At 47.1% G+C, this 12,439-nt stretch overlaps 1 protein-coding gene across 5 annotated transcripts in view; it reads right to left on the bottom strand.

Moving 5' to 3' along the window:
- The window catches only part of SH3RF1 (SH3 domain containing ring finger 1), a 152,392-nt gene that overhangs the window by 60,545 nt on the left and 79,408 nt on the right, over nt 1–12,439 (bottom strand). The gene's annotated exons all lie outside the window — the stretch shown is intronic.

Raw genomic sequence — 12,439 nt, forward strand, 5'->3', positions numbered from 1 at the left:
GGTTATATAATCGCAATATCGCAAATGCTGTTTTTTTGTAATCCATCTCCACACACAGCAAAGAAGAATTAATTATAGCTACAGAAGGGAATGTTATAAACTCTGATGATATAAAAAATCATATGCTGAACAAAAACCAGGAGTTCGGGAAGAGGAGGTGGAATAAGAAATCTAAATTTTATCACTGGGTATCTGGAATTGATACTAAGGCTAAGCAATCAAGAAATGGAAACACTGTTTGAGGTTGTAAAGGTAACCAGCCAAAGCACTACAGAAGAGAAAACAGTGCATGCACCTACCTCTGGGAAGCTGGACTAGCTATGAAAGGATAGACACTTGTATTTTTTATTTTAGACTCTTCTGTGTGGTTGCATATTTTCTACCATGAATAAAAAAATAAAAGGCATAAGAAAAAGGAATGCAGTGTGCTCCTATATTTTTCTTCACCAACCGCATGTAGCCTTTAAAAGGAAATGAAAAGAAGAAAAGCTACGTAAACCCTAAATACCCCCAATACCCCCCACACCCCCCCACTGCCAGCCCCAGGCCCGCCCCTTGCTGATAAGGATATTCAGTCGCATAAATAATCGACTCTCATACTTTAATGCAGTATCGGCAGAACATAAGTAACATTCCCACTTTGCCCCCTTGTCGTTCAGGCTCTATCTCATAATAAATACAGACTTTTTGGTTTGCTGTGCTAAGTTCCTTTATGGATACAAAAAAGGAGTAATTGTATACAGTAAGTCCAATAGTTTAGAAAAAGGGGGAGGGGACCTAAATTATCTCCGTGACCACGCTCCTCACTTCTTTACAAGAACTTTGATGCGCTTATCAGCGTGATTTCACCCCGAGAGAGTGTGTCTAGTTGATGGTGACCCTGAGATGCAGCAGAGTTAACATGTTAGCTTTGGAGAAAATAAAAACCTGAATATCAAAACTTTCCCTCAAATGAAAAAGGGTTAGTTTACTGAACCGGTGAAATACGTGGCGGTCACTTGACGTGTCACCTTCAAAAATACCTACTTCTTGGGCTTCCCTGGTGGCGCAGTGGTTGAGAATCTGCCTGCCAATGCAGGGGACACGGGTTCGAGCCCTGGTCCGGGAAGATCCCACATGCCGCGGAGCGACTGGGCCCGTGCGCCACAACTACTGAGCCTGCGTGTCTGGAGCCTGTGCTCCCAACAAGAGAGGCCGCAATAGTGAGAGGCCCGCGCATCGCGATGAAGAGTGGCCCCCGCTTGCTGCAACTAGAGAAAGCCCTCGCACAGAAACGAAGACCCAACACAGCCAAAAATAAATAATAAATAAATAATAAATAAATTAAAAAAAAATACCTATTTCTTGTGTGAACTTAAGAAATCAAACTGTGTTCCTGATGACCGGGTATCTACTCACCGACAAGCTACTTTCAAACAGTGGGGTCGGGGGGTTGTTAGCAAGGTGACAGAGTAAGAATTCTTAGAACCACAGTCACAAAAACTTGATTCACCAGAGAGACGAGATTTCTGTCTGTTTAAAATAAAGCCATTATTTTCTCACAAAGTCTTTTGGAAACGTAAGAGCAGCCCTAGCACACCATCATCACTGATCTGACTGCAAGGGCACGGCATCGCACTTCATTTTAACCTCTGCTGAGTCTCAGGGTGAAATCACACTGATAAGTGCATCACAAGTTCTTGTAAGGAAGCAAGGAGCGTGGCTGCGGACCCAGTTTAGGTCCTTTTCTTTCCTTAAACAATTGGACTTACGGTATACATGTGCTCCTTTTTTATACCCATCACGGAACTTAGGACAGCAAACTAAGAAGTCTGTATTTATTATGAGAGATAGAGCCTGAATGACGAGGGGGCAAAGTGGGAATGTTACTGATATTCTGTGTATACTTTATATATACATATATATGACTATGCGTATGTGTATATACGCATATATATAGAGAGAGAGAAAGACAGACACAGAGATAGAGAAGTGGGGCCCGGGCTCATACCCGGAGCTGCCCTACCTGATAACACAATAAATAAAACCTGGTGCTTTGCAGACGTTAGTGAGCACAGGCCTGGCTCGGCTATCACTGAGCGCGGCCGTCACGGACACATGGCTGCATGGGGCGCGCGGCTCCCAGGCGGTGCGGGACTGCAGGTCCAGGAACGATGCTCCCCACGGGGCGGGGGAATCCGAGTCAGGCTCCTTCCCAGCCTCCTGTGCTGCTTCTCCTTCCTCAGCTGCTCCGAGCCCAATCTTTTCTAAGTTCACCCCCAGGTGATCTCACCCGTTCCCTTCTAAAACCACGCATACCTGCTGTTACCAACCAACCTTGACTGTATATTAGGATCAAGTAGAAAGTTATTTTCCTTCTTTTGAAGTTGCTTAAGGTCCCACCCCAAACCAATTTAATAAAAATTTCCAGGACTGGGTCCGAAGTGTCGGTTTTTTTAAAGCTCCGTAATGGTTCTCATGTAAACGGCCAAGACCTGCTGGTTTATACACTGATGTCTCCCCAACGTGACCTGAGCCACAACCTCCCCCTGGGCGCCCGCCTCTCCCGCCTCCTTGCTGAGTGTCTAACAGGTGCCCCCAGGTTTGCAGGTAGACCCTTTGCTCTCCGCCTGCTTCCAACACCTGATCCCGCCCGTGTTTCCCGCCTGGGCTCCCTGAGCTGCTCGGGCCCGAGGACGCTTCACCACGATGCCTCTGCTCCTGTCCCCGACACCCCACTCATCAGCAGGCCTGGGGCTCTGCCTTCAGGCCCCATCCCAAGCCAGCGAGCTCGGCACCACGCGCGGTGCCACCGGCCTAAAAGCCAAGAGGACGCTCGCTCTAACGGAGCCTGCTGCCCACGCTGTCCTGCCTGGTAGCCTCCCGAGGTTTCCCTCCCTCCCGCTGAAAACGACACACAAACTCCTTCCCACCAGGAGGCTTTCCACACCCGGCCCCGCTCACCTCTCTGGCTCTCCCCAGCCCCTCCGGCTCCCGCTCCCGCCCGACACCTCCCAGGCTCTTCCGCCCTGACTCCCACATGCCTGCATCTCCCCCGGGGCCGCCCCAGACCGTCTGGGTCTCCCACAGGGCACCGCAGGGGAGCCCTGCCCCCATCTCCCCTGGCTCCTTCCACCTGCCCCGCATTCATCACGCCTCAAGCTGTACTGCTTACTCACCTACCGGCTAGTAAGCTCTAAAGACAGCGCACTGTCTTGTTCAAGGCAGGATGGCAGGCCTGTGTCCGTACCAGGCAAGCTGTGGGCACTTGGTGCACGCTGGCTTTTATGAACAAAATGCCTTTGTCCTCCTCAAAATTCATGTGCTGAAGCCCTAATGCCCAGTGTGATGGTATCTGGAGGAGGGGCCTTTGGGAGGTGACAGGTCTGGATGAGGTCACGAGGTGGAGTTCCCGTGATGGGATTAGCGCTCTTACAAGAGGAGATGCCAGAGAGCTTGCCTCCTCTTCCTCTCCCCACACGTGGGCACCAAGAGGGTCATGTGAGCAGCACGAAGGCAGCTATCTGCAAGCCAGCAAGACTCTGTTCCCGCCAAGGATGGAATCTACCAGAACCCCCAGCCTCCAGAATTGTTGTGGAAGCCACCCAGTCTGCGGTACTTCGTTACAGCGGCCCGAACAGAGGAAGACACTGGTGAAGTGAATGAATGAGTCGTCAGAAAGAACCCCAGATGGAGAATGCTGAGATGTGCCCCAAAGCCCTGTACCTGCCCATCCTCTGGGGTGGCCAGCATCTGAATCGATGCTGTGAACGGAGGTGCTGAGTGGTGATGGATTTGTTGCGACACACACCTAGCAGGGAGGCCCAGCCAATACGCTGAACGACAGAAAGATTTTCACCGATGATCAATGTGGGCCAAACCAAGCAAATGTTTTTACTAGAACGAACGTAAATTTGTGTATTTCATCGTTTAAAACCACTCGCACAGATACAGGAAACTACAGAAGACCTGCCTGACCAGCAGACTGAATGAAAAAGACTCAAGGGCTTTGCTGTCAGCAAGTTCCAAATAAGCCACCAGGACCATGTAGATGTTAATCAGGACATTAGTCTGCATGAGTGAGATGCTGGTGACAAACGGGGAGGGACAGTCCTTCCACGATGGACTCATCGATGGCATGGGGGAACCTTGCTGGTTCCGTGTATCCCGGTTTAACGGGAATATTAGGAACACGATCTCTAAACACACACGGAGAATGGTCTAGAAATCATGTTAGAAGGACTTAACTTGGGGAAAACAAGCAGAAAGGGAAAATGACAACAGCAGTAGGTGAGCATTGACAGCGTGCGGTGCACACACTCACACGCGCAACAGCCAATGAGGCAGGAATCACGACTACTCCCGCTGAACAGCTGCAGAAACCAACGCTGCGCCCTGGTGACTGGTGCGGTTCGACCCCAAAGCTCACGCTCACATCAGGACGGAGCTTTTAAAAACTCGACCATTTGATGCAACAGAGCAATATTAGACTTATTCTTTATAATGAGATATTCTTTATAGTTCCCAGGCCTAACACTAGAACAACAAAGGGACATCACGATGGGCCAAGCTCACTGCCAGTGGAAGGAAGGATTTTCTCAGCCACGGCTCCTGGTCAGCAGCAAGGACTCAGGTGAGGGCTCAGGTGGAGGCTGCCCGCTTATCAGTATCCTGCCCCGCACGCGCTCTGGGCCCCTCTCAGCACTATTCTTCAACAAGACATGCCTCCTTTTCCATCCAGACATCTACTCCACACCCACAAAAAAGAACACTGGTCATTTTTCCAACTCTTCACAGTGGTGTCAGCCAGGTACACTGGAAAGGACAACAAGCCATGTCTAAGTACAGCGCTTGTCTGTCGTTTAGTTATTATGAGACAAGGATGTTTAGTTATTATGAGACAAGGGATGCCAGCCGTCCTATGTCACCCTGCACCAGCCACCTGCTGGACACAGACGCTCTCGTAAGGAGCATTTGCTCATCTCTTTGTCCTCCCATTTCAAATTCTTTGGGAAAACAGATCTTTTATTAAAGATTTCCTCAGCCTGTACGCTACAGATCTTTATAAACACCTACTTGGACCCCAAGGAGACATTTTTCATCCTCTAATTAAATAAGGAGATATAAACAAAAGACAGCATTTGCAAGAACAAAAACAGAGTTATAAAATCAAGCACTGAAAGATCTCCACACTGATCTTAACACACAATAGATCTGTAAATGCAAGGAAAGTTTATGAAATAAACATGAAAGAACACTCATACTCCACTGTATATGTCCATACCACTAAGAGGATTACTCTAACATAAGCGATTTTACATGTTAATAATTTTATAATGAGGCACATCTTAACTGTGTCAACTGTGTAATCTACTATTTTAAAAGTAAACTAAATATTCAAATGTTTTAAAATAACTCTGTACTTTCAAGTTCCTTACATATATGGAGACCAGTTTCCACGGAGGTAAGGGGTGAGAAGACAGAGGGAAAACCCTAAACATATAGTTCACTGACACAGTTCCCTGCGTGACCGAATAGAAAGCATTCCGTGTGTACGTATGGGCTGAACGCACACCCAGACAGATACTCACTCACAAAGTTGATGGGTAAAGGTGCTAAAGCCTTGGTTCTCACAGATGGGGTCCTTGAGAGTTAAACAAATTTTACAAACACTGAGCCTGACCCCTGTTTTGAGACGTAGAATCACAGGTTGCTGGGGCTGGAAGGAACCTGCAGGATTACTTAGCCCAACTCAGGCACGTCAAGACAAAAAAGGTGACGCTTATCTCAACATCACGCAGCTGATCAGTGCCAAAGCCAGGACCCTAAAACCCGAGAAGATGTGATTTTATGGGGTCAAAGACACTTGCAAGTGTGAGGCAGTTAAGAGCCTTCAGACGGGGTGCTTAATCCTGGACTCAGCGGGCTGAATGTAATCACGGGGTACGTAGACTCAGAAGCACCCCGGCTGCGTTGGGAGTCAGAGGCAGCTGTGCTCAGGGTGAACCCTGCCGCCGCGGAAGCGGATGTACAGGCTGCCCCGTCGCGAGCCGGGAAGGTGGAGGAGGGTCCCGGCCCACGTGGCCTCCAGACAGTGGAAGCGGCAGGAAACTCTCTGGGAGCATCGGGAGAGCGCTCCGCCTTGCCGCCGCTGCAGTGTCGGCCCAGGGAGACTCACGGCGCCTCGGACCTACCAGATTGTAAGAACATACATCTGTGTTGCTTCAAGCCACTAGGTCTGTGGTGATTTGTTACCGGAGCCCTAGGAGACTAACTCACCATGCGAACCCGTAGCCACCACTCGCACACCCGGGCCAGTCCAAGGTCCAAGGCCACAGGGGACAGGCCCGGCCTCACATCACGTCCGTCTGTGCGGCACTTCCCGTCTGTGCTCGGGTCACACGAGGATAACGGGGCAGCTCTGCACGGCTCGGGCCGGGAGAGCAGGCTGCAGGGGGCCCAGGCCAAAGACAACTCGGTCTGGGACGGGGTTGTCCACGAAGAATAAAGCAGTGAGGGGAGAAGAATCAAACTGAACACCTGCCGAGGAGAAGAGCTTGCCACCCAGACCTCCAAAGGCTCGAGTCCCAAATCCCGCTCGTGTAAATACTGAGCCTCCCCCTCTGAGCTGTGGGCACCGCCCAACCAGCCAGCAACCGTGGTTAACAGGGCGCTGCACACACCGCGCAACGGGGCATGCTACCAACCACCGCCCGGGTCAGAGCCTCCAAGCAGAGTCAGAGGGCGCCAGGTGCCTCGGGCTCTTTTGACCCACACGGTCCAGCCCCCAGCCTCTCCCCGACCCCGTTCGTTTCGTTTTTTATTTACTTGGTTCAGCCTTTGGTTGTCACCTACTCAAGCGAATAAGATTCAGCAAAAGCACCTCAAATACACCGCGTGACAGAGAAAAACACTAATTTACATCAGATTCGTGCGCATTCGAAGCGAACTCAGACACTTTACTCTTCCCCTCAGTAAATTTTAACATAACCACTGCCCCCTCCCCCTAGAACAACTGAAACCCAATGCTTTCAGGCACTTTTATTACCCAATTTCTTAATCTCTAATCTCAACAAACACACAATTTAAACAAATCTTCCAACGACTCGGGCACCCATGGGCATTCTCCTCACCAGCTCAAGAGAGTCTCACCTGCCCACGACACCGCCTCTGTCTCTAATCACACACTCACTCCAGGGAACAGAGGAAGCTGCACTCTTTCCTGGGCGAAGTAAATCAAATCTGAAAGGAACCCACCCAAGCTGCTCAGGCAAAGCACCCCCTGTGCAGGAGGGCTCAGTCCTCCCATGGGACGTGGGGTGCTCCTTTACAACTGTCTGGGACCACGGCCCCATACCTCTCCTATCTGGGAGGAGATTCAGAGAACACCTCTTCCACTCCTCTTGTTTTACAGAAGAAACACAAGTGCAGCATCTTTTCCACCCTGTTGCAATTCAGCCACAAACCCCTACTACTTGGAGCCTTCCAGGCTGGGCCAGACCCTCCTGAGTTGCTCCAGGTAAGGGCAGAGACAGCGCTGTGGCCCCCGCTCCATCCTGAGAGCCACACTGAAAATAATGGCCTTTCTGGGAAATTCATCCTCTTTCTTTCCTCCCTGATTTGCCTGGTACCCCGTCTTCTCCCCGCTCCCTACCTGTGTCCCACATCCAAAATTCTTTTCACAAGCATTCACTTTCATAGACAAACCTTTTAATAGAGAACTCATCAAGATTAATGAGATCTTTTAGGTACCAAAGAAATTAAACTAATGGTGAAATCTGAGGCACCCTGACGATGTCTGAGTGTGTAAGAGTCCTCGGTCCCAGCTCTCTTCCACCTATAGCATGTCGACAACTATCTATCATACTCTCGTAAATTTAACTACTTATGTCATTCAATTTTTATTCTTTTTTTTTAAACAGACATCCCAAGTTGATGATTTTCATTTTATTTTATTTTATTTTATTTTTTTGGCCGTGCCACACGGCTTGTGGGATCTTAGTCCCCCGACCAGGGATTGAACCCCGGTCCTGGAAGTGAAAGCACCGAGTCCTAACCACTGGACCACCAGGGAACTCCCCCAATTTTTGTTCTTAATTTCATTTTATCGTGGTAGGACAACTTCACATGAGATCTACCCTGTTAACACACTTTCAAGCACACACTGCAGTCCTGATAACAAAGGGCACAGTCTGTTTAGCAGCCCCAGAACCATCCTTCCTGCATCACTGAAACTGTGCCCTCAAACCCACGTCCTTGCCCACTCGGTCCTTTTGAAACTCTGCGGCTGTGGTCCACTCACTCCCATTCTTCTATGACTGTGGTGCCGAAGAAGAGGGGACGGAGACCAGCACCAGACCACGACCCCGGGGACCTCAAGGTCACCCAGCTGGTCGGTCTTTCCTGCAAGTGGCCTTGGGGCCTAAGTGAGGCCATCTCTCCATTCAGCTCTCCAGCCATCTTCCTGACCAAGTTTTTCAAACTCAAAATTAAGCTGCATGGTCTGACAGAATTGGTCTGGTATTTGCATCCCCCCCACTCTCCAAATCCTCTTACTGGGCTTCAGTTTTCTTCATGGTTCTCATAGCCCACTGCGTGTCTATCTAGACACCTACGACACTCTGTGACATGTCTATTTCTGCTGTCTACTGTGTCTCGCCTATTAAAAGAAGGAGGAGAGGGACAGTATCACAGGAGAGCTGTGCCTGGCATGATGCAAATATTCAGATCATTTTTGTTGAATTAATAAATGGAGTTTTTGTGGCTTTTGTGAGAGAATGAAATAGAATATTTGAAATGGAGACTATTCCAGAAAATCCAAATATTTGATTGCCACATTTACACTGCATATCCTTTTTTTTTGTTTTTTTGGAAGTATAGTTGATTTGCAATGTTGTGTTAGCTTCAGGTATACAGCAAAGGGATTCAGTTATACACATATATATATTCTTTTTTCAGGTTCTTTTTCCATTATAGGTTATTACAAGATATTGAATATAGTTCCCTGTGCTATGCAGTAGGTCCTTGTTGGTTATCTATTTTATGTATAGTAAGTGTGTATATGTTAATCCCAAAATGCTAATTTAGCCCTCCCCCCCTTTTCCTTTGGTAACCATAAGTCTGTTTATGTCTGTGAGTCTATTTCTGTTTTGTAAATAAGTTCATTTGTATCATTTTCTTTTAGATTCCACATATAAGTGATATCATATGACATTTGTCTTTCTCTGTCTGACTTCACTTAGTATGATAACCTCTAGATCCATGTATGTTGCCGCAAATGGCATTATTTCATTCTTTTTTATGGCTGAGTAAGATTGCATTGTATATATGTACCACACCTTCTTCATCCATTCCTCTGTCGATGGACATTTAGGTTGCTTCCACGTCCTGGCTACTATAAATAGTGCTGCAATGAACACTGGGGTGCATGTATCTTTTCGAATTATGGTTTTCTCCAGATATATGCCCAGGAGTGGGATGGCTGGGTCATATGGTAACTCTATTTTTGGTTTTTAAGGAACCTCCATACTGTTCTCCATAGTGGCTGCACCAATTGACATTCCCACCAACAGTGCAGGAGGCTTCCATTTTCTCCACACCCTCTCCAGCATTTGTTATTTGTAGACTTTTTACTGATGGCCATTCTGACCAGTGTGAGGTGATACCTCATTGTAGTTTTGATTTGCATTTCTTTAATAATTAGCGATGTTGAACATCTTTTCATGTGCTTGTTGGCCATCCATATGTCTTCTTCGGAGAAGTGTCTACTTAGGTCTTCTGTCCATTTTTGATTGGGTTGGTTGTTTTTTTGTTTTTGAGCTGTATGAGATGTTTGTATATTTTGGAAATTAATCCCTTGTTGGTCGTATCATTTGCAAATATTCCTCCCATTCTGTGGGTTGTCTTTTCATTTTGTTTACGGTTTCCTACGGAGGCAAAAGACCCGTACTCCAAAAACTATCAATTGCTGATGAAAGAAATTGAAGATCACACAAAAAGATGGAAAGATACACTGTGTTCTTGGATTGGAAGAATCAATACTGTTAAAATGACCATACTATCCAAGGCAATCTACAGATTCAATGCAATCCCTATCAAACTACCAATGGCATTTTTCACAGAACTAGAACAAATAATTTTAAAATTTGTATGGAAACACAGAAGACCCCGAATAGCAAAAACAATCTTGAGAAAGAAGAATGGAGTTGGAGGAATCAGACTCCCTGACTTCAGACTATACTACAAAGCTACAGTAATCAAAACAGTTTGGTACTGGCACAAAAACAGACACATAGATCAATGGAACAGGATAGAAAGCCCAGAAATAAACCCACAAACTTATGGTCAATTAATCTATGACAAAGGAGGCAAGAATATACAATGGAGAAAATACAATTTCTTCAATAAGTGGTGCTGGGAAAACTGGACAGCTACATGTAAAAGAATGAAATTAGAACATTCTCTAACATCATATACAAAAATAAACTCAAAATGGCTTACAGACCTAAATGTGAGACTCAATACTATAATACTCTTAGAGGAAAACATAGGCAGAACACTCTGACATAAATCGAAGCAATATTTTTTTGGATCCACCTCCTAGAGTAATGGAAACAAAAGCAAATAAATAAACGGGACCTAATTAAACGTAAAAGCTTTTGCACAGCAAAGGAAACCATATACACTACATATCCTTGACTGAATACAATCAATTTAATAATTTTAAAGTTACTTGTGCATTACTCTATAAATTAAAAGAAGGATAATACGTTATTACAACTTATTTGCTAGATACAGCTGATTTTCATGTTCAAATCAGGTAAAACACAATCATTTACAGGAGAGGCTGACCAAGAAAATCACTTCTCGAGCAAGTGCTTGGACATGAGGACCCATGTAGCATGACCATGTTTCAACACACAGGTAATTAAGAATGCCAAAACATTCTCTATTCCAAAGTATTCTTAATTTCCTAACATTACCTTAAAGTTCAACATTCCTCAAAAATATGATGACGGAGACTTTGAGAGAACAGAAACTAACGTAACAGAAAAACCAACCTCCACAGTTTACAATATAGGAGACACTTTAATAGTTTCTATCACAGACTCATTTGGGATCTTTAGGTGCAATCTTGGTCTAACATGACTTACAAAGGGCTTACAGGAAAGGTTTCCCCTGAACACAAGTGACTGATTTGGGTCCCCGTTAACAACCCCACTCCTTTCTTGCTGCAGAAGGACAGAGAAGAGGCAGTGGTCCAGACCTCAGATGGCCCGTCCACCTCCTTAAAGACATCACACTGTGACACAGGTCAGTAGGCAAGGCACTGCTTTTTTCTACCATAAAAGGAAAGGAGAAAGGTGACTTTTAGCAGGGTTTTTCGAGACTTTTTAACAACTGCCGAAAATTTTTTTTGACGTCAACAAGAAACAAATGAGTTAGGACATGACTGTGTGTTGGAAGCCTTGGCCAAGAGAAGAGGTATGTAGAAAACGGATGTTTCATTTCTGTAAAATCACCAATTTATGCGCGTACAAAGCTCAAGCTGACTCGTTTTCTCCATTAGCAGGGCTCACAGGAAGGGTTGTTTGTTGTTAAAAGCAGTAATAGCTCCTGTCACTCCTTCTGCCCAAATCTGAGACCTGGGGTGTGGGGTGAGGGGCCCAGAGCCCGAGCACGGCCCTTGGTGACACACGGAAAGCCCCGCCCGGAGGCCCCAAACCCGGGCGCCCCACGAGCAGGTGGACTGTCACCCCCAGCCCGCCTCCCAGACCCACGTGCTGGAGCAGGAGCTCTCCCGCAGGCCACCTGCGTCTTCCCAGCAAACTGTCTGCTGGACGCGTCACAACAACGCGCTGCGCTCAACCCTAAATTTTAACGTGTTTCTAGCTCCATCGGCACCTCACACATGCACATACCGACACGGGTCTGACCTGGAAGATTCTAGAAAGCCAGACAGTGAGGCCTGTAGGGGAACCCATGTGGGCTGCGAGTGGTGGGTGTTAGACCTGGGCTTCACCCCCATCACAACTTCTTCACCTCCCTGGCCTCACGCAAGGGAGCTCTTCTTCTCCTTTTGAGCCACTCATTCAAATTGAACAACATGAGGTCATCCTGAAGACAGCGAAGGCTCCCGACCTTCACCATCAATCCACAGCCACCACTCATGACCTGTGAGCCACTGAGGAGGAGATGCCTATCTCTGGATGATGAGGCTGGTCCAGAAAGGATCCCTAACTTCCCAGTCACCCGGGCTGGGAGGCTTTGCTATTTTTCGCACGCTGGCTCCACAAGGAATATGCCAAGACAGAGTCTGTGTCCCGGGGTGTGAACTAAATTACAGCTCGGCGAGCACCTCCTCCAGCTAAAGCAGCAGAAAACAGACGGCGGTGGACAAGATCACACATGTGAGGGATTATCTTCAAGATAAGGCTTTTAGTTCCTACTCAACTTCTTG

Source organism: Balaenoptera musculus, chromosome 6 (assembly GCF_009873245.2).
Source record: "Balaenoptera musculus isolate JJ_BM4_2016_0621 chromosome 6, mBalMus1.pri.v3, whole genome shotgun sequence".
Lineage (NCBI taxonomy): Eukaryota > Metazoa > Chordata > Mammalia > Artiodactyla > Balaenopteridae > Balaenoptera > Balaenoptera musculus.